The sequence below is a fragment of the Mus musculus genome, chromosome 14, assembly GCF_000001635.26.
Source record: "Mus musculus strain C57BL/6J chromosome 14, GRCm38.p6 C57BL/6J".
NCBI lineage: Eukaryota > Metazoa > Chordata > Mammalia > Rodentia > Muridae > Mus > Mus musculus.
The window spans coordinates 106,383,771-106,406,435 of NC_000080.6; the positions used below are offsets into that span (position 1 = coordinate 106,383,771).

The window sequence follows — 22,665 nt, forward strand, 5'->3', positions numbered from 1 at the left end:
TGCATGCTTTCCATGATTACATGACTACTATTTTGATGACAGCTGCAGTAATTTATTTAAACCAGAACATCTCCCATATATAATGTATCATATCATGGTGCCCAAAATGGGCGCAATGTTACTGAATGATAGAAATGACAAACTTGAGGCAACATTTGTAGGCGCTGTCTATCACTGATAAAACCTTGTTATCTGACACATCATCTTGTCTTTAGCTGCATATGTATCAAAAGATGGCCTAGTCGGCCATCACTGCAAAGAGAGGCCCATTGGACTTGCAAACTTTATATGCCCCAGTACAGGGGAATGCCAGGGCCAAAAAGGGGGAGTGGGTGGGTAGGGGATTGGGGGTGGGTGGGTATGGGGGACCTTTGGGATAGCATTGAAAATGTAAATGAGGAAAATACCTAATTAAAAAAAACTGGGGAAATGGACCAACCAATATACTATAAGGATGCGTTAACATTAGAATGGAAATCTGCAACAGTTTTAAGATGGGATGTTCTTATGCTTATGTATCTATAGGGAGTGAAAAATATGGTTACCAACAAAACTTATGGTTCTTATAATTATTTCTATTGTATATAGATTGTTAATGTTAGAGGGGAACAGGCAATTTTTTTAATTTTTTAACATTTAAATGCATTTTATACATTAAACATATTAATAATAAAAAAAAGAAAATTACTTTTAAATGGAAATTTTATCGTATTTTCTTTTTATTAACTAAGGTTTCCTTATTTTTGAAATGCATTGATTTCAAAAGCAAAACTAAATTACTCCACCCTTCTCTTCCCCTCTTCAAACCTTCAGATATGTCTCTTCTTGCTCTCTTTGTGTTTATAATAAATAGCCTCTTTGGGGATTAATTGTTGTTTTATACTACACAACACACACACACATTTCTAAATATATTAGTGCAATGTGCTCAATTTATGTAATATTACTTGTATATATGTTTTCAGGGCTGAAAACTAAGCATGGTCTTGTAACATATCATATTTTCCTGAGTTATTTGTATATCTTGTTTTCTCTGATGTGAGTGACCTTTTTTGTATTAAATATTTCCCCTTATTTATACATTGACCATGTTATTAGAATATTTATAAATAAATTCTTCGCTACCATTACAATGCTGTAAAACTCAACTTTTTTATTATGCTGCAGTTCATCTAGTTCTTTATGTGTATGCAGGGGAGAATTTTTTTTGTGTTATCTGAGCTGCTTTCTAATCTGAGCTGTTTTCTGTCTCAGTTGCCGTCCAAGCGTTTACCTTGAGACGCTACTATAAATCATTGTCTTCCTCTGTATTGATTTGCCTGTTTCCTGAAAGCCATGACGGCTTTATTGGTACAGTACTCTCAAGAATCTACTTTAAGCTTTCTTTAAAAGGATACAGGTGCGAGCGAGGGGACGTATGTTAAGCTGTTGTCTGAGTCTAATCTATACTTGTAGTTGAATGATTTCCTGATGAGAACAGAGACTGAGTTTCCTCGGAACTATCTTGTGCTTCTTTCTCAAACACCTTCATTTGTGACAGAGAAATCTAACATCATAGCCTGTTTACTCCTCACATGAAAATGGTTTTTCTCCTTTTTGGAAGCATTTGAGATTTGTTGTTCCTACTTGGGGTTTGATTGCTTGCATGAGCTTCTTCATTACTAAGAGCATTTGATACACCCTCTTTTCCTTCCTCTGCCCCTTCCCCCTCTCTTGTTGTTTTCATTCATTCATTCATTCATTCATTCATTCATTCATTCACTTTACATCCCAATGTCAGCCCCCTACCCTGTCCTGCTAGCACCCTTTCACTCAGATCTTCCCTCCATCCCCCCTTCTCATTCCTTCACACACTACACCTCCCCTTCTCCTCTCCCTCCCTCTCCCCTCCCCCAGCACATAGAGTAACTGCAGTACTAAGAGCATCCTCTCCCACTGAAGCCAGACAAGGTGACCCAGCTAGAGGAACGGATCTCCATCCAGACAGGCAACAGATTCAGGGACAGACCTGCAGTTGTTAGGGATGGGCATGAAGACCAAGCTGCACATCTGTTACATAGATGCAGGAGGCCTTGTTTTTTGAGACACCGTTTCTTTGTATCATCCTGGGGGTCCTGGAATTCTTTCTGTAGATCAGGCTGGCCTTGAACTCAGAATTCAACTCAGAATTCAACTGCTTCTGCCTCTCCGGTGCTGGGATTAAAGGCGTGAGGCCCCATTTTGCACATAATGAACGTTTTTGATTTGGAATAATGCCATGTATTTGGGAAATTTTAAATCCTTTAACACTTCGGTAAGTTTCTTAATTTTTCAGTTTTCCATCTCTAGATTTCCATACAGATTGATTCCTGAATACCTTTGTGTGACCATTCCTCAAGGAATGAGGTGAAAAAGAACGAACTGCAACAGGCGCCTGTGCTGGAGTGGAGCAAGGGCTTTCGACATGTGTTCATCCTGTCTGAACAGCACACATGGACATTCTAGAGTATAGTTTACACATACTGGGGTCTATCAGAGCTTGCTTGCCATGCCCTTTGAGCCACCCCCTTCCCCATTTTTGGTGGTGGTGCGTGAGGAGACTGTTGAAGATTCAGGAAATATAATGTAACTAGATGAAGGTTGCTAATGTTTCTTGTAGATGCAGCCTTCCTCTGCTCTTTGAATCCAGCTGTGACAAAGTGAGCAGTTGCTATCACTATATCTATAACTATATAGTAATGGCTTTCTGCAAGCTCAAAGCATTGGATCCAGCTTACTTTGTCTGGTATCACTGAAGCTGTGAGCGAGATAACTCTTCTTCCTTTTGCATCTCTAAGATATTTTGCACAGTGGCCAAAGCCCAACTACCACTGTATGTGTAAGTCATTTCGCCTGGGCCACATTCCTCAAAAAAGACTTAAAGGAGGAGAAGATATGAAATGGTTTATAGCACCTAAGAGTGTTACAGTGAACAAGGCACTTAGGTACATGTACATAGTTCCATTCCATGTCATCAGTCCTTCCATCATTTTCAACTGTAGTTGGGGATTCTGAGTCCCTGTGTGTGGGGAGCTGCCCTCACGTTCGCCGTTACAAGATGGCGCTGACATCCTGTGTTCTAAATGGTAAACAAAGAATCTGCTCATGTGCCAAGGGTAGTTCTCCACTCCATGTGCTCTGCCTTCCCAGTGACGACAACTCGGCCAATGGGCTGCAGCCAATCAGGGAGTGACACGTCCTAGGCGGAGGATAATTCTCCTTAAAAGGGACAGGGTTTCGCCATTTTCTCTCTTGCTCCTGAAGATGTAAGCAATAAAGCTTTTGCCGCAGAAGATTCCGGTTTGTTGCGTCTTTCTTGCCGGTGGAACAAAAGCGCGGGCAATACCTGTGTCCTGTATTCTGAAAGGCAATAGAACAAATGTTTGTCTATACCTAGTTTATGAGAATGACTGGGATAGAAGGTAATCTCTGTGATTTTATATTTAAATTAGTTTTGGTTAATGCTTTATATATTAATTATATCAAACATAAAATTTTTGAAACTTTTTTGATTCAAGTAAAATCTCTGCAGCTAAAGAATGTTAGAAAAATCTGCTTTATTCAATAAATAATAAGTAAATGTTACAGGATATTTGAACCCATTTGTAGTTAGGGTGTGGCTCAGCCTTTAAGACATACCTTTAATCCCTCTGGCTGGAATACAGACATGCCCTTAGAACACATCTTTAATCTCAACAGTGAAAGTAAAATTAGTTTGTGGAAGGAAGCACCTGTGTTCGATTGTCTAATTCACTTGCAGAAAATAGTGACAAATCAGAGAAAGATTTGACAGGAAGTATATGCTCAACACTCAGAAGAAGAGAGAGGAAAGGAAGCTATTTAAGGGAGAGACAGCCAGAACAGGAAGAGGAGGAGAGTACAGTACAGGCATACAGTAGAGTTCATGGAGAACACGGCAGTGGAACTGAGGGGGAGAGTAGAGAGAGAAACAGAGAGAGAAGAGGAGCCAACTTTACCAGAGACAGACTGAAGAGAGAACAAGCAAGAGAATGAGAAAGAGCCAGACGATTAGAAAAGATCGCTAGAGTTAGTTTGAAGCCAAGCAGAACAATTCAGAGGCCAAGAGAAAAGCCAGATTGATAAGTCAGCTGGGAAAGGAGTTGGAGCCAGAACAGCTGAGGTGAACCAGCCAGTTAGAGGTCATAAAGGGTGAGTTTATTCAGAAGTTAAGTCTCAAAGAGTCTGAAAATATTCTAGGCCTAGATAAGATTGTATGACTAGAAGCTTACAGGAAAAGGGTTAGGGTTAGGGTTAGGTTATCAGACTGAGACAGCAAGCCTCAGAGATCACAATTATTCAGGGAAATGAAAAGTACTTTTACAAGTGAAGGTATCAATTTTAATTATAAAGAAATAATTTCAAATAATTATATAATTAAAAAGAGAGACAAGACCAGCTTGTCAGGATTCTGTATACTACTCAGTCTTGTGAAGATACTGAAGGCAGATAGACTTCTTTTTTATCTGGGTCAGGTATCAAAAAAAAAAAAAGGGGTTAGGCCAGGATAAAACATGTGTTTGTGCTTTAGCTAAAAATGGCCATATGACATCACATGTGTTTAAATTTTATAATTATATAAAATATATTATAAACTATGTAGTCTGTGTATGATTTTGTATACAGACTGTACAAATATCAAGCTTACTGTCACCACTGGTGAGACATACCACTCTGCACCTAATTTGCTGCACTGAGAAAGAAAATAAAAATTACCCGCAGTCTTCCAAAAAATGGCTCAGACTCCAGCATAAGAAAGATGGTGTAAAGGAAATCTTACTACTGATGTGGATTGGGTATTAGTTCAGCAAAAGAGAAAGTCAGTAAGAATCACTGTGCAATTAACAAACTTGTATAGGGTATTTGTATAAATCAGTATCATTGTACAGTGTTAGCGCTGCAGTTTCTTAATGCTGTGCTATGGTTATGCATCGTAATATCTGAAGAAACGGTGGAAACAGTTTTCTGAAGCAGAATGTGTTCACAGCTTTTAATGAAAATAGGTACTTTAAAAGAAACAAAAATTAGTGGTTTAAATATTTCTCCTGATTACTTATCAACTGTAGTTTCAGTTATTTTGAATTGTATAGAATATTTGTAAATTTATATAGTGATAAAGGGATATTACAACATGTATAAAAGTTCATTTTTCTGTGTTTCGACTTAAAGGAGCGTGCATAGTATTACAATTGTTGCACTGTTGACTTTTAAATTTAGGATTCAAGATTACATCTGTAGCTAATAACTAGAGATTATTACTTAGTTCTGTATTTTTTCCAAGTTTTTGTAGTTGAATAAAACAAACAAACAAACAAACATCAAGAATAGTTTAGGAAGCACTAGAACATGGAATATGTGGATACCATCTCATCTAAGCTCATTGTCATGCTACAAGGCCTTTGCAATAAATCTCCTTTGACAAACAAAATAAATCTAAGGGTTCCAAACACTTGTAATTTTCATGACTGACAGGCGTCAGCATTACTCCACGGCGGCTCATTTTTATCCTCAAATGGGCATTTGGAATATATGAAGATGAAAATGGAATCAAGCCAAAATCCAAAAACATTTTAATTAATTAATTAATTTTATTAATTTATTTATTTACACTCCATATTTTATTCTCTCCCACCCCACCCACCCTCTGACTGTTCCACACCCCACACCTCCTCCCCACCTTCCTGTCTCCACATGGATGTCCCCACCGCCACCCCACTAGACCTCTAAAGTCCTTGGGGCCTCAAGTCTCTTGAGTGTTTGCTGCATAATCTCTTAATGAACACAGACCTGGCAGTCTTCTACTGTATGTGTGTTGGGGGCCTCATGTCAGCTGGTGTATGCTGTCTGTTTGGTGGTCCAGTGTTTGAGAGATCTCGGGGGTCCAGGTTGAGACTGCTGGTCCTCCTACAGGATTGCCCTTCTCTTCAGCTTCTTTCATCCTTTCCCTAATTCAACAACAGGGGTCAGCTGCTTCTGTCCATTGGTTGGGTGCAAATATCTACATCTGACTCTTTCAGCTGCTTGTTGGGTCTTCCAGAGTGTGGTCATGCTAGGCCCCTTTTTGTGAGTGTTCCATAGCCTCAGTAACAGTGTCAGGCCTTAGGACCTCCCCTTGAGATGGATCCCACTTTGGGCCTGTCACTGGACCTTCTTTTCCTCAGGCTCCTCTCGATTTCCAGCCCTGTAATTCTTTCAGACAGGAACAATTATGGGTCAGAGATGTGACTGTGGGATGGCAACCCCATCCCTCACTTGATGTCATGTCTTCCTGCTGGAGGTAGGCTTTGTAAGTTCCCTCTCCCTCAACATTTCATCTAAGGTGCCTCCCTTTGAGTCCTGAGAGTCTCTCATCTCCCAGATCTCTGGTGCATTCTGTAGGGTCTCCCCAACCTCCTATTTAAACCTGGGGTTTCCTTCAGTGATGTGTGTGTGTGTGTGTGTGTGTGTGAGAGAGAGAGAGAGAGAGAGAGAGAGAGAGACAGAGACAGAGACAGAGACAGATGAGAAAGAGACAGACAGAGAGACAGAGAGAGACAGAGAGACAGAAAGACAGAGAGACAGAGTTTTTTTTTTTTTTAGTGGTTTGTAATTTGAATAATTACAATGAGTAAGTTTGGCTGAAAAATCTTTCTTTATTTAGATGGCCAGAATTTCGATATACCAGATGCCTGATTAATTACAGATTTCAAATATTTTCATTCCTGCTTTCTTCTTGATACTTACCAGGAATAGTATAGATGAGTAAAATATCTCTTTGATACATTCTGTGATTTTAAGGATTAACGTTAGTTGATGATATTTAAACTTCAATTTTTCACGAAGCATACACTTTATTGTCTAGTTTCAAAATGTGTTTGGAAGAAATCCTTGTAAGATTTTGTCATATTCAGTATTACTTGGAAGATAAATTCTATTTGGCTGCGTTTCATAGCATCTGCAGCTTTCGGAAATAGCTAAGATTTTCAGTTGACGTGTCCTAGATATTAATTTATGTTACAAGTGAAAACTGTTGATTCTGTGTGCTTGTAAGGCAAGTTGCCTTTGTTATAAAGAAAATCTAACGACGAAGAAAAGAAAGTCAAACAGTGTTTAAATTTCCTCTCAAAGCGGGGGGGGGGCAAGGGGGGGCGCATGTAAAAAGCAATCCTTGGAATTCAACATTAGTTGCTAAAGGAAAAATTAATTACTAGAAAATATAGAGCCTGTTTTTGGAAATATTTTGGCGTGGGTTGTGCTTCAAAAGCTAAATATTCAGCACTTGAAATAGTGCACAGTATGTTTATTTTTTTTTAAATTTTAGTTAATCTTTTTTTTACAGTCCATATTTTATCCCCTTCCTGGTCCACCCTCGGACTGTTCCTCATCCCATACCACCTCCTCCCCCACCCACCCCTGTCTCCATGAGGATGCCCCCCCCCCCACTAGACTTCCCCACTCCCTGGATCCTCCAGTCTCTTGAGGGTTAGGTGCATCTTCTCTGACTGAGTCCAGAGCCAGCAGCCCTCTGCTGTATATGTTTTAGGGGCCTCATATCAGCGGGGTATGCTGCCTGGTTGGTGATCCAGTGTCTGAGAGATCTTGGGGGGTCCAGGTTAGTTGAGACTGCCGGTCTTCTTATAGGGTAGCCCTCCTCCTCAGCCTCTTCCAGATTTTCCCTACTTCAACCACAGTGGTCAAAGCTCCTGTCCATTGGTTGGGTGCAAATATCTGCATCTGACTCTTTCAGCTGCTTGTTGGGTCTTTCAGAGGACAGTCATGTAGGTCCCCTTTTGTAAGCACACCATAGACTCGGTAATAGTGTCAGGCCTGTGGGCATCCCTTTGAGCTGGATCCCAATTTGGGCCTGTTGCTGAGTTTCCTCTCCCTCAGGTTCTTCTCCATTTTTATCCCTGCAGTATGTTAAAATCAAGCATTACTATCTCAACATTGCCTGTGGACAAATAAACCTTTATATAATTTTGAAGCAGACAGTCATTCTTGTTGTTGATTTGTCTTTCTGAGACACAGAACAAACCAGGAATGCATTGAACAAGGGATGCAGGTTGTGCACAGTTGGACTCACATGCCAAACTTTAACTGGGAGATGAAGTCAGATAGCACTACAGCTGTTTGGGGCAGCCATATTGGCTGTAACGAATTCTACAGAATAAGAGGAAGAAAATTGCTCAGTGAGTGCCACTTAGGAGTCCAAGATATCAGTGGCCAAGACCCGAATATAAAGAATGACAGCAAAGTGATGTGTGAGTCATGGTTAAAACACAGTGAAGCCTGGGAAGGGAACTAATAAAGGAAAATATTCCAGCACAGAGATATCTTCATGTGTCAGGTAGGATGGCAGGTAGACTAAGCGCTTTCCTATAGTTCTTACCTGGAACATCTTAGATATTCTAAAAAATGAGGAAGAGCTTGTGTATGTGCCATGAAGGAGAATGGGGAATATTGTGTAAAGTCCCAGGAGAAACTAGGAATAAAATACTTTTAAGCACAGATAAGAGAGAGATTTAGGATCTCATTTGACACATATTTGGCAGGTTTTCAAGAAGAAAAATGCAAAAATTAAAGAGTTTCAAAAGGAGAGAAGAAAATGTAATGTTGAAAGATGTATTTTAAAATATGGCTGATCTTGAAACACAAAAGGCACGGTGAACTGAATTTGACCTTCTGGAAACTTGTAGAAAGATGAATAGTTTTTCCAAAGATAGCATTTTTGTTTATCTAAATTAAATAATAAGCATTAGTCTTTCTGAAGTCGTCTGTATCCTAGATCATCTGTTTCCTTCAATAAAGTATATTTTTAGATATTTTAATCCTCAGGGTTTTTTTTCTCATTTTTCCAAATATACATTTCCCTTTTTGTTCTCTAGGGGAAACTAATGGAATGGAGTTAGTTCACTTAAAAAAAATATCAGTCATAGTTGGACATATGTATGTAATCCCTTGTATAACATTTATGACTTGAATATACCTCATAACCCAGAACATGTATAATTTTCATTTGCTGGATATATCTCTTTATTAGAAAAAGATATGCCCCAAAAGGTAAAATTAAATCTACATTTATTTGTAAAAAAATATTGTATGAACATTCTCAAAAAATTAAATAAAAATTAGTTAAAAATAGTTATGTTCAAAGTATTTTTCTTATCTAGCAACAGGTTTTAGACTAATAAGTGATAAGGCTCATTGGTAAATTTACTATGAGTTCCAAGTTTTTAGAAATAATTGAAATTTCACCCACTATAAATGTCTGTCTCTCTCTCTTTCTCTCTCTCTCTGTGTATGTGTGTATGTGTGTGTGTGTGTATGTGTGTGTATGTGTGAAAAAACTTCTTTCTCTGTGCACACACATACAGGGGTACATGTGTGTTTATATAGATTATTTTTACAGAACATTTTAGAGTTGGCTAGGAGATATAGTAGATGATTATGGTCTTATTTAAGTAATCTTTATATCTGGGAGGATCTTCTGCAAACCTGCATATATGGGAAACACAACAGTAAGTCAGGAATTCATCAAGGCAGCATATGATAATGAATGATAAACCTGGGACTCTCCCAACCTATTCCTCATCAGCATGTACAACAGAGTTTTTACAAAGCTTAAAAGTCAATTTTAACTGAATTTCACAGGTTAGGTAGGCACAGAGTGTCACCTCCTTCTCCAACAAGTCCTAGCCTCTACTTTCTTTAATGGTCAGATTGTTGACAGGTTGCCATTAGGGGTATGTTGGAATCTCTTGATGGTGTGATAAAGCAGCAGGAGGAATGGGAACAACTATAGGCATGGAAAATTATGTAAGGACACTCGTTCTTAAAATTAATAAAAAAGTTAAATCACTATCAATGTAGGCCTTCTGAATCCAACTCTGTAGCCAAAGTATATATTAATGGACTTAGATAACTAATCTTTTACAGAAGAGTTAAGTAAATCTGAGTTTGATTCAGTAATTGAGAAAGTAGCCAAGTGTAGCTCTGTCTTAGAAGTACAACTCCTTTGACGTCAATAGAAATGAGACTCCACCGTACATCCAGGGCAGGGCTCAAGATGTACATTCCTGTTGCCTGATTATATTTCTTAATAATCTCTTAATATTTATAGATAGAATGCCAAAAATCTTAAGTGTGTGCTAATCAGTTCCTAAAAGGATTAGACCTTAACTTGAAATATTAAGCCTTTGCTTATCTTGTCAAAACTCACTTTTATTGGATTCCTAATTGTTGACTTATTCCCTGTGCAGATGGTCATGGGAAGGAAGTTGTTCCTCACTTGTCCGATGTAATTTATTAGTTTGTTGACAGATTACAAAAGGCTGGGTGCTCTGGTTATCAGAGTTGATGCCTCAAATATGCCTGGGGAGTGTGTATTTTGTACTTGTACAGTCATCGTGTTACCACATGCTCTAGCCTGTTTGTTTGAATAAGGGCAAGAACATGTGCCTGGACCATTCAGAGCCCGACTGTTAGAAGGATGGTGGCTAATAAAGATAAATGCTGTGTATGCGTGGCCTCTCAAGGGAAGCACTCAACATTTATATCATGCCTTCTCATTCCAATGAGATCATAGATTCCACTATAACTCACTTGATTATTTGGTCTTAGTTTCCTATATATGCAAATACTTTAGATTACTTCCTTGCTGTTTTTTTCGTATCACAACAGAATTCCTGAAGAACTGCTGGAATTGGCAAGTGATGCAAAATCCAGGATTATCTCACCTATAAGTCATTTTCGAAGTTATTCTAAATCATCTGTAGTATTTCACTGTAAGTGTAAGTTGAGTTTTTAAAATTTTCCACCTTCTAGAAAAGGGATGTCTATTTCTATATCCTAAATCTGTTGATATTTCTGAAATTGTCTGTGCTGGTTAGTTTTGTGTCAACTTGAGTTATCTGAAAGAGTTATCTGAAAGGAGGGAACCTCAAGTGAAAAATTTCCTCAGTATCTGACTGTAGGGAATTTCTGAATTAGGGATTGATGGGGGCGGCCCCAGGCTATTGTGGTTTTATCCCTGGGCTGGTGGTCCTGGGTTCTATAAGAAAGGGGGCTGAGGAAGTCTTATGAGGAGCAAGCCAGGAAGCACCACCTCTCTGGCCTCTGCATCAACTCCTGCCTCCAGGTTCCTGCCCTGCTTAAGATCCTACCCAGACTTCCTTCAATAATGGACCAAAATATGGAAGTGTAAGAAAAATAAATACTTTCCTCCCCAGTTTGCTTTTAGTTACAGTGTTTCATCACGACAATAGTATGTCTAACTGGGACAGAAATTGCTACCAAGATTTTGGGGGTTTTGTGTGAGAGAGGAAGAGACCTTTTCTTCCTTCCTTCCTTCCTTCCTTCCTTCCTTCCTTCCTTCCTTCCTTCCTTCCTTCCTTCCTTCCTTCCTTCCTCCCTCCCTCTCTCTCTCTCTCTCTCCCTCCCTCCCTCTCTCTCTCTCTCCCTCCCCCTCCCTCCCTCCCCCCCCTCTCTCTTTCTTTCTTTTCTTTGTTTTTTCTTCTTTTGACCATTGGGCTAGAAAAGAGTTCAAAGCTTCATCAGCTGTTCTATGGAAGTTGACAAGGGATTAACTAGCTTTGTCAGTGTGACACAGGCCAGAGTTTTCTGAAAGGATAAGACTGTTGTATGCATTTTCTTAATTAGTGATCCATGGGGGAGGGCACAGCCCACTGTAGGTGGTGCTACCTCTAAGTTGGTGAACTTGGGTTCTGTAAGAAAGCAGACTGAGAAAGCTATGAGGAGCAAGCCAGTAAACAGCACTCCTCCATGGCTTCTGCATGACTTCCTGCCTCCAGGCTGCTGTCCTGTTTGAGTTCCTGTCCTGAATTTCTTTAATAATGGACTACATTGTAGAAGTGTAAGAAAAACTAAACTTTTCCTTCCCAACTTGCTTTTGGTCACAGTGTTTCATCACAACATTGATATTTTAACTAGGACATCTTTCATAATCATTTTTACATTTGAGAATGAATATTCATTATGAATCTCATCATTTCACACATAGTTATAAATAAGACGACAGAAGAGAAGTCTTCCTCTGTCAAATGACTAGAGATTAAAATTCAATGATTATACTGTGTATCCCTTCAAAAATCTAATTCATCAATCAATGTCTATCAATTAACTATTACCAATTTAAGAATATTGGAATTATATAACATAAAAATGAAACAAAGAATTTACATTGAGGAAACATTTAAAGTTATAATTATCTTTCTCTTTTTTTAAAGTTTTTCAAAACCTATTTTTAATGATGGTTCTTAAATGCTTCAACTTTCTTTGTAGCCTAACACCCACCAGAGGTAGTGGAAAAGAAAGAAAACAGAGTGTGTGGCAGGGTGGGGGTGGGGAGCTAGGGATGGTGGTAGTGAGTAGACCTGTTTAGAAAGGTTCTTTGGAGCAACTATAGTTAATCCTTCTCTGGAAGGATTCATTCATTCATTCTCTCATTCTCTCTCTCCCTCTCTCTCTCTCTCCCTCTCTCTCTCTCTCCCTCTCTCTCTCTCTCCCTCTCTCTCTCTCTCCTTCCTTTAGTATCTACCTTTCTTTGCCATGCGAAGGTTTAGTCCTAGGGTCATGGGCTTCAGTAGAACTCTGTCTGCTGTCACAGAACTCTTTATTCTGAGATAGCATGTGTGGGGGATCTATGTCTCTTAGTATTTCTTTTATCATTTTCTATGTTTTTAAGGACGAGTTTGTCAATTTAAATTGGACCTCTTTACAAAACTGTTATATTTAAAGCTTTATCTTGTTATGCACTGCATTTTCTGTACTCGTTTTTGATGCCAGGTTCTCGTACACACTGGACAAGTAGGATACCATCGAGCTCAAGGCCAGCTTTCATCCTTCTTACTTCTCTCTTGCTTTATTGCTCTCAGGATCAAAGAGACATGAGAAAAGAGATTGTCAGCTAAGAGAGAAGCCTCACTATTCAACTTGATCCAGTTTGAGCTCTAAATCATAAACCATACAGGCAAGTGGTTCACATATGCAGCAAAGGAGCAGGGCTTTAATATGCTCATATATAGTAGCTATTGCAGAATGCTGGCAAGGAAACATCAGGGATACAATAGACATAGGGAACAGGGTTTACAGAGGTGTGGATAGCACAGGAAGCAATGGTGTGAATATTACCACCAAAATTCATGTTGAAATTTGATCTCCAGTGTAAACCATTAACGAGGAGTTTGAGTAGATAGTTAAAGGCAGTGTCCCAAGTTGGAAGCTTGCTGGTCCCTTCATTGGAACTAGAAAAATTGAGGTTGAAGAAGCCTCAATTGGTGGAGAAAGTTGGACAGTGATTTTACACACATAAAACAGGACAACAGTGACTATACATCTAAGACCAGACAAGAGTTATTGTACACACACGAGACTCGACAATTCAAGTAAGAGGGAAAAATGTGAAACATAAATATGGATATGCTAGTTCAAATCACAGGAGATTTCAATGTTTGTGACATTTCTAAACCATCACAATGGATATCTTTTCTGGCCAATTACCCTTGACAAAGCTGAAATGTAAATCAAGGGCAAGGTGTTGTTAATTAGAAGCCCAATTTACATCAGATCTCTGGATCGTGTGTAGATCTTGCATTGGAAACTCAATACCAATTGATTAGTAAATTCAAACTGTGTGCCTAAAAAATATGACAGAAAGTTTCCTTTGGGATTCTTTTCTCTAACAGGGAATTAGTTGAAACAGCTTCAGAAAGATTTTGTAGAAACAAAATTACAGAGGAATATGGAGTCCTTGCACATTTCTAAAGATTAAAAACACTTTTATAAAAATTTTTTGAGAAATTAAAGGGGAGGTGGTGGAATGTTAAATAGAGTTTTTATATTTTTTATTATTGTTTTGGTTAGTATTTTGTAATTGTGGTGAGCTTTCTTAATTTTATTGTTTATTCATTTAGTTATTTCTAAGCAAAATGGACTGGAAATGTATCTTACCTTGCTTATGTGCACTCGCCTGGCATGCAAGAAGCCCTTGGTTACATCAGAAGAACCAGATAAATCAGGGGAGGTAACGTATGCTTATAACTCTAGTATTCAAGACATGGAGTTAGGAAGATTAGAAATTCATTGTTATGCTTGATTAAATAGTGAGTTTGAGGACAAGCTGGGATACATGAGATTATAAATCCAAAAATAATCATGGCAAAAGGAAAAATTATTTTTGTTTTTCTTTGGTATAATTCTCTGTGCTTAATCAATCACCTTTCAACATCCATATTTTAGAATATTTTTGTAAGTGATAAAGCTAATATTTGTGTTGTTGCTTTAAAAGAACATTTAACTGAGTGGCAAAACCTGGCAAATAGCATGAAGTGTAACACAATAAACTGAGTCTGTGTGTCATTCTGGTGGATGTGTCCTAGGTCATTTTAGCTTGTGCTTTTGTAGCTGCTGTGGGGTTTCCAGACTCCAGACCATGAAGAACTAACCAGGATGTACTAGACACTGCCATTACAAACAGATGTCTAACACTGAATACATAGTTTTAGATTATACTCATTAGGAACCTATGCATTTTGTCACAACTTTGTTTGAGAAGGCTTGTTAAAGCATTAGCTGCAGTGACGGGAGCTAATGCGGTTGCTGGAACACATGCAGAGATGGAGTCTAAAACTTAGCCCCTTTTTTATTAGTAACTCTCTATTTCATGCTTAACAAACACAGATTGGAAACATCCTGAATCAGTTAATTACAGAATAAATTAGAAGGCTTAAAATGTGAAAACACAACACCAAAAGTAGGAGAAATATGACAAAGCAGAGAGGAAGAAGAGGAGAGGGAGGAAGTGCCAGAGTATAGTGTTGGGTTCAGCATGGCCTTGGTGGGGACAGGGTGACACTGCTCCTGCCCCTGGGACACGGCCAGTGGAAGTGTGCCTCCACCAGTGCTGATAGCTGCCATCTGTATATGGCTTGTTTGTATAAATGTACCTATTTTTCATTCCTCTTTTGAGGAATGTCTTTCCTGTTAATGACTCCATGATAACCTGAGACAACATGAGTTTGAGAGGTAAAGATGTGGCTAATGTTTAAACAGAATGGTAAACCCTGGGACACACAGGACAGCCCTTAAGACTGGAAAATGACTCTAAAAACATAAGTTTGAAAATATATAACTTCTCAACTATGCAAAACTAAGGATGCAATATGAATTATGAGGGGCTTCATGAATCGAAAGGAACACAATGAGCCAGCTTGTCATGAAGATACAAAGACAGGCAGATACAAATGCAGGTAGATTCTTGAGTTCAAGGTGAGCCTAGAACACACTGAGTCCAGGTCCCATTGTGGTTGAAATGCTTAACAGAGGCAGGCAGATCTCTGAATTCTTTTGCAATGTTAAAAGGAAATGTGTGCTTGCTGTCTCATAAAAGTTAGGGGACTGGGTTCAGGGGGTGCGGATTCATAGGATAATCAAAAGGAAAATTGAAGTAAATGACTGGATTGATATGTAAAATAAATGACTGAGTTTATGATCTACAGAAGAGGAGCTATCCAGAAAGTGTTTTAGTATAGCAAGAGAGAACTGCTTGGAGAATTGTCTCTAGCAGAGAATAGTGAGAGAAAGCAGATCAGAGAGAGAGAGAGAGAGAGAGAGAGAGAGAGAGAGAGAGAGAGAGAGAGAGAGAGAGAGAGAAAGCAGAACACAGAGAAAGCAAGCTGGAAAGCTGTCTCCAACAGAATGTAGGCCTCCAACTTGGACACACAATTTGACTTTGAGTCATTTGTTTCACTGCTCTGAAACACCCCTTCTCTCAGAACTCCTCTCCAAGATGAGGAGATTAGGCCATGCTTTCCTTGACAGTATAGGGAGGAAAGAAAGCAGATCTTCATTAAGAACACTTCCTTTCTTTAACCTCTCTTTTAAACATACACTGTAAAATTATCTTAGAAATTAGAGGAATTTCAAAATCTTCCTTATGTATCCTAGTTTTAGCAAACCAGCCATCTACCTCATTTCCTCAATTCTATATCCACTGAAATCTTTGACTCTGAGCATATGCCACCTATTCTTCAGACCAATATTCTACTGTCTCTTCTAATAACATTTCATTCTTATGATCAAAAGACTGTAAGCTTCCACAGAGCATGTTGGTAAGCTTCATTATAGTATTCTCTCCTGACCATCAGTTTGTACAAGATTTTTTTCAATGTATCATTTCTCCACTTTCACTTCATGCGTGAACAAAGTTGCTCTCAAAAGACATGGGTCAGTAGATGAAAATTTCATTGCTAGGCAAATGATACCTCTCTGTGTATGATTGGTCAATGAGGGTCAGAACACTAAACAACAGAGGCTATTGCCATTTTTTTTTAAAGGAACCAAGCTGTTGTTGGTGGTGTTTTTTTGTTTTTTTGTTTTGTTTTTTTTTTGAGACAGGGCTTCTCTGTGTAGCCCTGGCTGTCCTTGAACTCACTCTGTAGACCAGGCTGTCTTCGAACTCAGAAATCCCCCTGCCTCTGCCTCCCAAGTGCTGGGATTAAAGGCATGCGCCACCACTGTCTGGTGCCATTGCCTCTTGATTGCTCAATATAACTACATGATAAGACTCTGTTGCTGAAGACACCACTCACCATGTATCACATCACAAAGAAACCAACATTAACTGAACAGGAAACTTTTCTCCTCTTCATTTACTTGCAGAGTACCAGGAGTTGCTATGCAGGTTGCTTGGAGAAATGAAGACATTGATGGTCTTACCAAGCTCTTGACCCTGAGACCCTGAATAGTACAATGCTAACTTCCATAGTTGCAAAAGTGATGTTGAGGTTGTGGGGATAGCCAACTGCTATGGGGTGAGAGAACTGTTCCATAGGAGGGATTTTATGCATGGTACTGTAAACCTAGTCAAAAGCCCATGAGTAAGGGGATCATAGGTCTAAGGAGAAATCTACTCTTGTTGTTTTGTTAAGTGGCCACGAAGTCAAGTTCCACTCCGTTGCTATCCATTCTAGATACCAATATATCTAGGCTGCCATCACCTTTTTCCAGAAAGAGTTATTTTTGTGTTAAGTGGTTAAGGCAGAGACTCATAATGGGTCAAAATGCTGAGTTTAAATAACTCTGAGTGTTTAGCCATGGATGGTTCACCTACAGCAAATTCCACCATCCATGTTTCAAAACTTCACAAAAGAGGAGGAAGCAAGAATGGAGGGGTTGATGGACAGGAAGAGAATTGTAAAATGTTGACCTCTGTGCATGATATGCTTATAGTGTCAATCAGCCTGCAGCAGCTGTGATTTCCTGTACATGGTCTGCAGAAGATCAAGCCAGCCCATATTACAGAATGGATATTAGAGGGACCTTCAGAGCCCACACGGCTATTGGAGATGTCATTTTAGTTTCTCATTGGCTGAGGAAGGAAAGTCACTCTTGGGTACATGGCAACTTGTGGGTTGTTCATGATCCAGAGGATGGCCTCATTCCCATGTACATATGGGCATTCTTAACTGAACTTGGATATATTAGTTACTTCACTATTGCTGTGAAAAGATACCATAACCAAGGTAAATTATTTTAAAAAGCATTTAATTGGGAGATTAATTATAGTATCAGAGGGTGAATCCATGACCATCATGGTGGGAAGGGAGCAGGCAAGTAGGCAGGCAGACATGACATTGTAGTAAGAGTTAACAGCCTACATCTGATTAGAAGCAGCAAGTAGAGAGAGAACATGATATTAAACCTGGTTAGGGGCTTTCAACACTATCTGCAGGAAAGGCAATCTGACTCCAACATGGCCTAATCCTCAAACACTTCCACCAAATGTTCCATGAACCTATGGGGGCCATTCCCATTTAGCAACAACAGAGAGTTATTAGTAGCAAATAAAATAAAAGGTGGAGTTGAAGTTGAGAGGCAGATGAAAGGGGAGTACTAGAGGATGTTAGGGGATGTATAAAAAACAGGGTTTCTCAGTTTCCTTCTCAGAAGGGTTTCTCGGATCCCTTCTAAGAAGTATCCACAAAGAATAAGTAATTTTATTATTCTGATTATATTTTATTATTCTCATATTATAAGGTCCCTTTTCTATTTATCCTTTTGATTATTATTAAAATGTGGAAAAGAAAACAAACATTTCTAGAAAAAATATGTGTCACTTTTGATTTCTTCTTCTTCTTCTTCTCTCTCTCTCTCTCTCTCTCTCTCTCTCTCTCTCTCTCTCTCTCTCTCTCTCTCCTCTCTCTCTCTCTCTGGAGGAATCTACTAAAATTTACCCCAAAGCATTGTTGATTTAGACACTCATAGCACCTGGAGATCCAGTATGATCCTCAGGGTTCTCTGACTTTTGTACTGGTGTCTGATCAGAATTTAAAGCCAACTTTAATATATTCACTATGATATGCTTTATACTCATTAAGAGCACAGTTATTTATGATAACATTGTAAGGTCACTTTATGATAAGAAAATGATGGACTGAGGGAGCTTTTTCAAAATTGGCTTACTTTGGTTCTAAATCTTAAAAGCACTCTTCATATTGCATTTCGAAGAGGAAAAGTAATTAGAAAATATTTCTCCTGCCTTTATTGACTAGGGAAGAAATGGGGAAGGCAGCAGGATTTATTTACATGACCTTCCCTACTTTGTGATATTTTACTGACTGACCCTGTTTGAGCTGCTTCTCATTTTGGGGAAAAGATCAGGAGAAATTTAGATAATGTCTTTGATTTCATTTTTATTGGGTTTCAATATACAAAACAATGAGTTTTATTATAGCATTTTCATTTGTATTTCATTTTTGTTGATAATTTCCAACTTCTCCTGCCCCATCTCCTCCTCCTGGCCTCCTCCCTGTTTCCCAGTAACATCAATTTCTTTTCATGTCACTTGAATTCTACTAAAGTCTCCCCTCCCCAGCTTAAGACTCCTTGTCCCCTCTAGTGGTACCCTTTTTAGTTTGACTTCTAAAGCGCTATACAAATTTTAAACAAGAGGTCACAGTTAATCTTTAAAATAATACCAGTCCATTATCTAGATACAGATTAAGGCACTGAGGACTTGGTCCTCCCCAGGGAGGTCCATTTCTTATTTTGTAAAGAGTTTTTCTATGGGTTTTGCATTGGCTAATGTTTACTTGAGAAAAATGTTAAGGTCCCATGTTAGACCTTTGTTGCAAGTGCTCTTTAGTGGTTCCACCCCCCACTCCTGCCTCTTTTAAATAGCAGAACCTGTCAGAGACTAGCAGTTCAATTGCTTGATTGACATCTGTCAGAGCCTTGGTCATAGGCTGATGACTAATGTAACCTAGCAACTCTACCCTGGGTTGACAGGAATGGAAAGAAGATTGGGAATTGTCTCCAGGGTCCTGGAATCTGGTGAGATTTTGACTGACATTGCTGCCACTCTTAAAATTCCATCAGAAAGGGTGGCCTGCACAATGGCAGACTTGACATTTCTATGAATTATAACTGTCAATAAAGTATTACCTTCTCCAAGGTGTGCAGAGTTGCCATCATGAAAGTGAAGCCATAAGTAGTTAAATACCTTTTGACTCTTCAGGAGTAGGGACTGCTACTTATGCTGACATTTGTGTACCAGAGCTAATGATTTAACAGCTTTCAATTCTATTTTAGTCCTGGATGTGCCCAATTCCCTGCTCTAGCTTTAGGACGCATCTCTGGATGCCATAGAGTCTCATAAAATCCTGCCCACAAACACTAGAGATTCCACAACTCACACTAGAGTTCTCCTTAATCAGATTGAGGAGGAACACTTACAGTACGAGACATTTAGAACAGCATGCTTGTGTAAACTGGTTTGACTAACACAAAGGACTGTGGCAACAGATGGGGCACTGCGGGATCATGGAAATGGCTAAACCCTTGTTCACTCTCACAGCTTATCAAAAAAGTCTTACCTCCAGGAAGGACCTAGGAGGCTGGGTCTTTCTTTCTTTCTTTCCTCTTTTTCTTTCTTCTTTCTTTCTTTCTTTCTTTCTTTCTTTCTTTCTTTCTTTCTTTCTTTCTTTCTCTCTCTCTCTCTCTCTCTCTCTCTCTCTCTCTCTCTCTCTCTCTCTCTCTCTCTCTCTCTCTTTTTGTTTTGGAAAAAAAACATTTAAACTTTTTTTGCAGTTGAGACTTTATCCCTATCCAGTCCACTGTGTGACTGTTCTAAGTCCCATACATCTCCTGTACTGTAGATTCCAGTCTTATTACCTATTATCTTATATTCCTGCAATAACCACTATTGTCTCCATATCTCTGAAAACAAATGTTTTAACTTGTACATATAAGGGAGACTGTGCACTATAATTTATTTCTGTGCCTGGGTAATTTCAGTCAGTACAGTGACTTCTAGCTCAATCTGCATTCTCACAAATGACAGAATTCTATTCTTTTGTTGTTGTTGCAGAAAATCATTTTACTCTGCATAGCTCCTACATATTTATCCATTATCAATTGATAAACTCCAAGACTGAATCCATATCTCAGGTATTTGGGGATATATTATGAGAGTTTTTTAAAGGATAAGTAGGACTTCTCTAGCTTTGGAAGTGAAAGGGAAACTTTTTAAAGGAATTGGTTTAACTAAAACTGCAAAGAGTAAAACAATTTGAGAAATTATAAATATCTGACTTTCAATAGCTTGCGATATGCAGAAAGTCCAGAAAGCAGAGGCAGAGTAGGATGCTAAACAAAGTTTATGGACTTGGCAGTTCTGTGCTGGTTGTTGTAAAAGTAATTGGTGACACAGAGGGGCTGCTTTCTCTTTCTGTATTTTAATATAATGTTTTATTTATACTTCATATAATGTTTTATTTATACTTTGAAAATATCATAGATGCACATCAAGTGTTTCAATCATGCCCCTTTCTCTCTTCTGACTCTCTCAGATCCAAGAACAAGCATGGCGTTCACTGATAGAAAGAAGGGATTAGGACTTCATGTGAGGTCCACACTCGCTTTCAATATATTATATTGAAATCCTTATGAAAAACAAAATTTTTACTCTAAAGGGTGAAAATTAATCCTAGTTAATGTGTTAAACAAGAAAATGAAATGAAAGAAATATAGAATGGGGGGGAGGGGGAGATAAAGTGACTGGCTATATAGAAGTTACAGGATACAAGGTTTATATTTGAAGTTTATCCCTTTCATATCTATCATCTATGGGGGCATAGATTTCTCAGGTAGAGGGAGTGGAGCTGGGAATAGGAGAGATTACTTGAGGCGAGATAGAGGGAAAGAGTACTGGGAGAAACAACTGGACATAGGAGGGGGCATTTTGAAGAAAAGGTAGGAACTTAGTGCAATTGACATTCCCTGGGATCTATGAGGATGACCCCAGTGAAGACTCCTAATAATGGGAGATAAGGGGCTGAACCAGCTACCTTCTGTCACAAAAGCTTTCACCTACAATCTGTTCTGCCTTCAAACTGTGCTGGCATAAAGGTGGCTCAGAACTTGTGAAAGTGGACAAGCAATAACTGGTACAACTTGACACCCATGCCATGAGAAGGAATTCAGCCTGGCAGTCTGGAGGGCCAGGAACCAGAGGCTGAGTAGCACAAAGACCTAGGATAGAACCAAAGACAACTGGCAAAAAAAAAATTCATATAATATTTAGTTATTCTTGAGCCTAGCAAAATTTTTAGAGAGGCTTCATCTAGCAACTGATGTGAGAAGATGCAGATACATCAAAATGTTAGGTGGATCTAGGGAGATACTGAAGAAGAGGGGGAGGAAGTTTTTTTTTTTTTTTTTTTGAGTCAGAGAGGTCAAGAACATCAGTAGGACATGGCCACAAAATCAATTAATCAGGACTCTTATGAGTTCACAGAAACTGAAGCAACTGCATGGGTCTGAGCTAGGTACTCTGCATATAAGTTATGATTGTGTAGCTTTGTGTTCTTGTGGGATTCCTAACAGTGGGAGTGGAAGCTTACTCTTGCCATGTTGAACCATGTCTGTACGGGTTAAAGCCTATGTTATCATGGTGGATATTTTTGATGTGTTCTTGCTAGTACTTTATTGAATTTTGCATTAATGTTCATAAGGGAGATTGGTCTGAAATTCTCTTTTTGTTCTCTCTCTCTCTCTCTCTCTCTCTCTCTCTCTCTCTCTCTCTCTCTCTCTCTCTCTCTCTCTCTGTGGTGTATGCTAGGTATCAGAGTGACTGTGGTTTCATAGAATGAATTTAGCAATGTTATTTCTGTTTCTATTTTGTGGAATAGTTTGAGGAATATTGGTATCAGCTCTGTTTTAAAAGTCTGGCAGAATTTTGCTTTAAAACTGTCTACCTCTAGGCTTTTATTGGTGGGGAGAATTTTGATGACTGCTTCTATTTCCTTAGTGGCTATAAGACTATTTAAATTATTTGTGTGATCTTGATTTAACTTTGGTAAGTGGAATCCATCAAAAACAAAACAAAACAAAACAAAACAAAACAAAACAAAACAACCATTTTATTTAGACTTTCCAATTTTGTAAAGTACAGGGTTTTGAAATAAGACCTAACGATTCTTGGGATTTCTTGGTGTCTGTTGTTGTGTCTCCTTTTTTATTTTTGATTTCATTAATTATTTTCATTAATTAAGTATTTCTGGGTATTGTCTCTCTGCCTTTTAGTTAGTTTAGCAAACGATTTATGCATACTGCTGATTTTATCAAAGAGCC

At 38.7% G+C, this 22,665-nt stretch overlaps 1 long non-coding RNA gene across 2 annotated transcripts in view; it reads left to right on the forward strand.

Annotated features, from left to right (window-relative positions):
• Nucleotides 1-12,998, forward strand: part of Gm41240 — a 32,752-nt gene extending 19,754 nt beyond the window's left edge. For both annotated transcript variants that reach the window (XR_001781423.1, XR_874940.1), the window contains exons 3-4: nt 10,696-10,799; nt 12,909-12,998. This is a non-coding gene — a long non-coding RNA (predicted gene, 41240). The remainder of the gene's footprint in view (nt 1-10,695; nt 10,800-12,908) is intronic.
• Nucleotides 12,999-22,665: the final 9,667 nt, after the last annotated feature.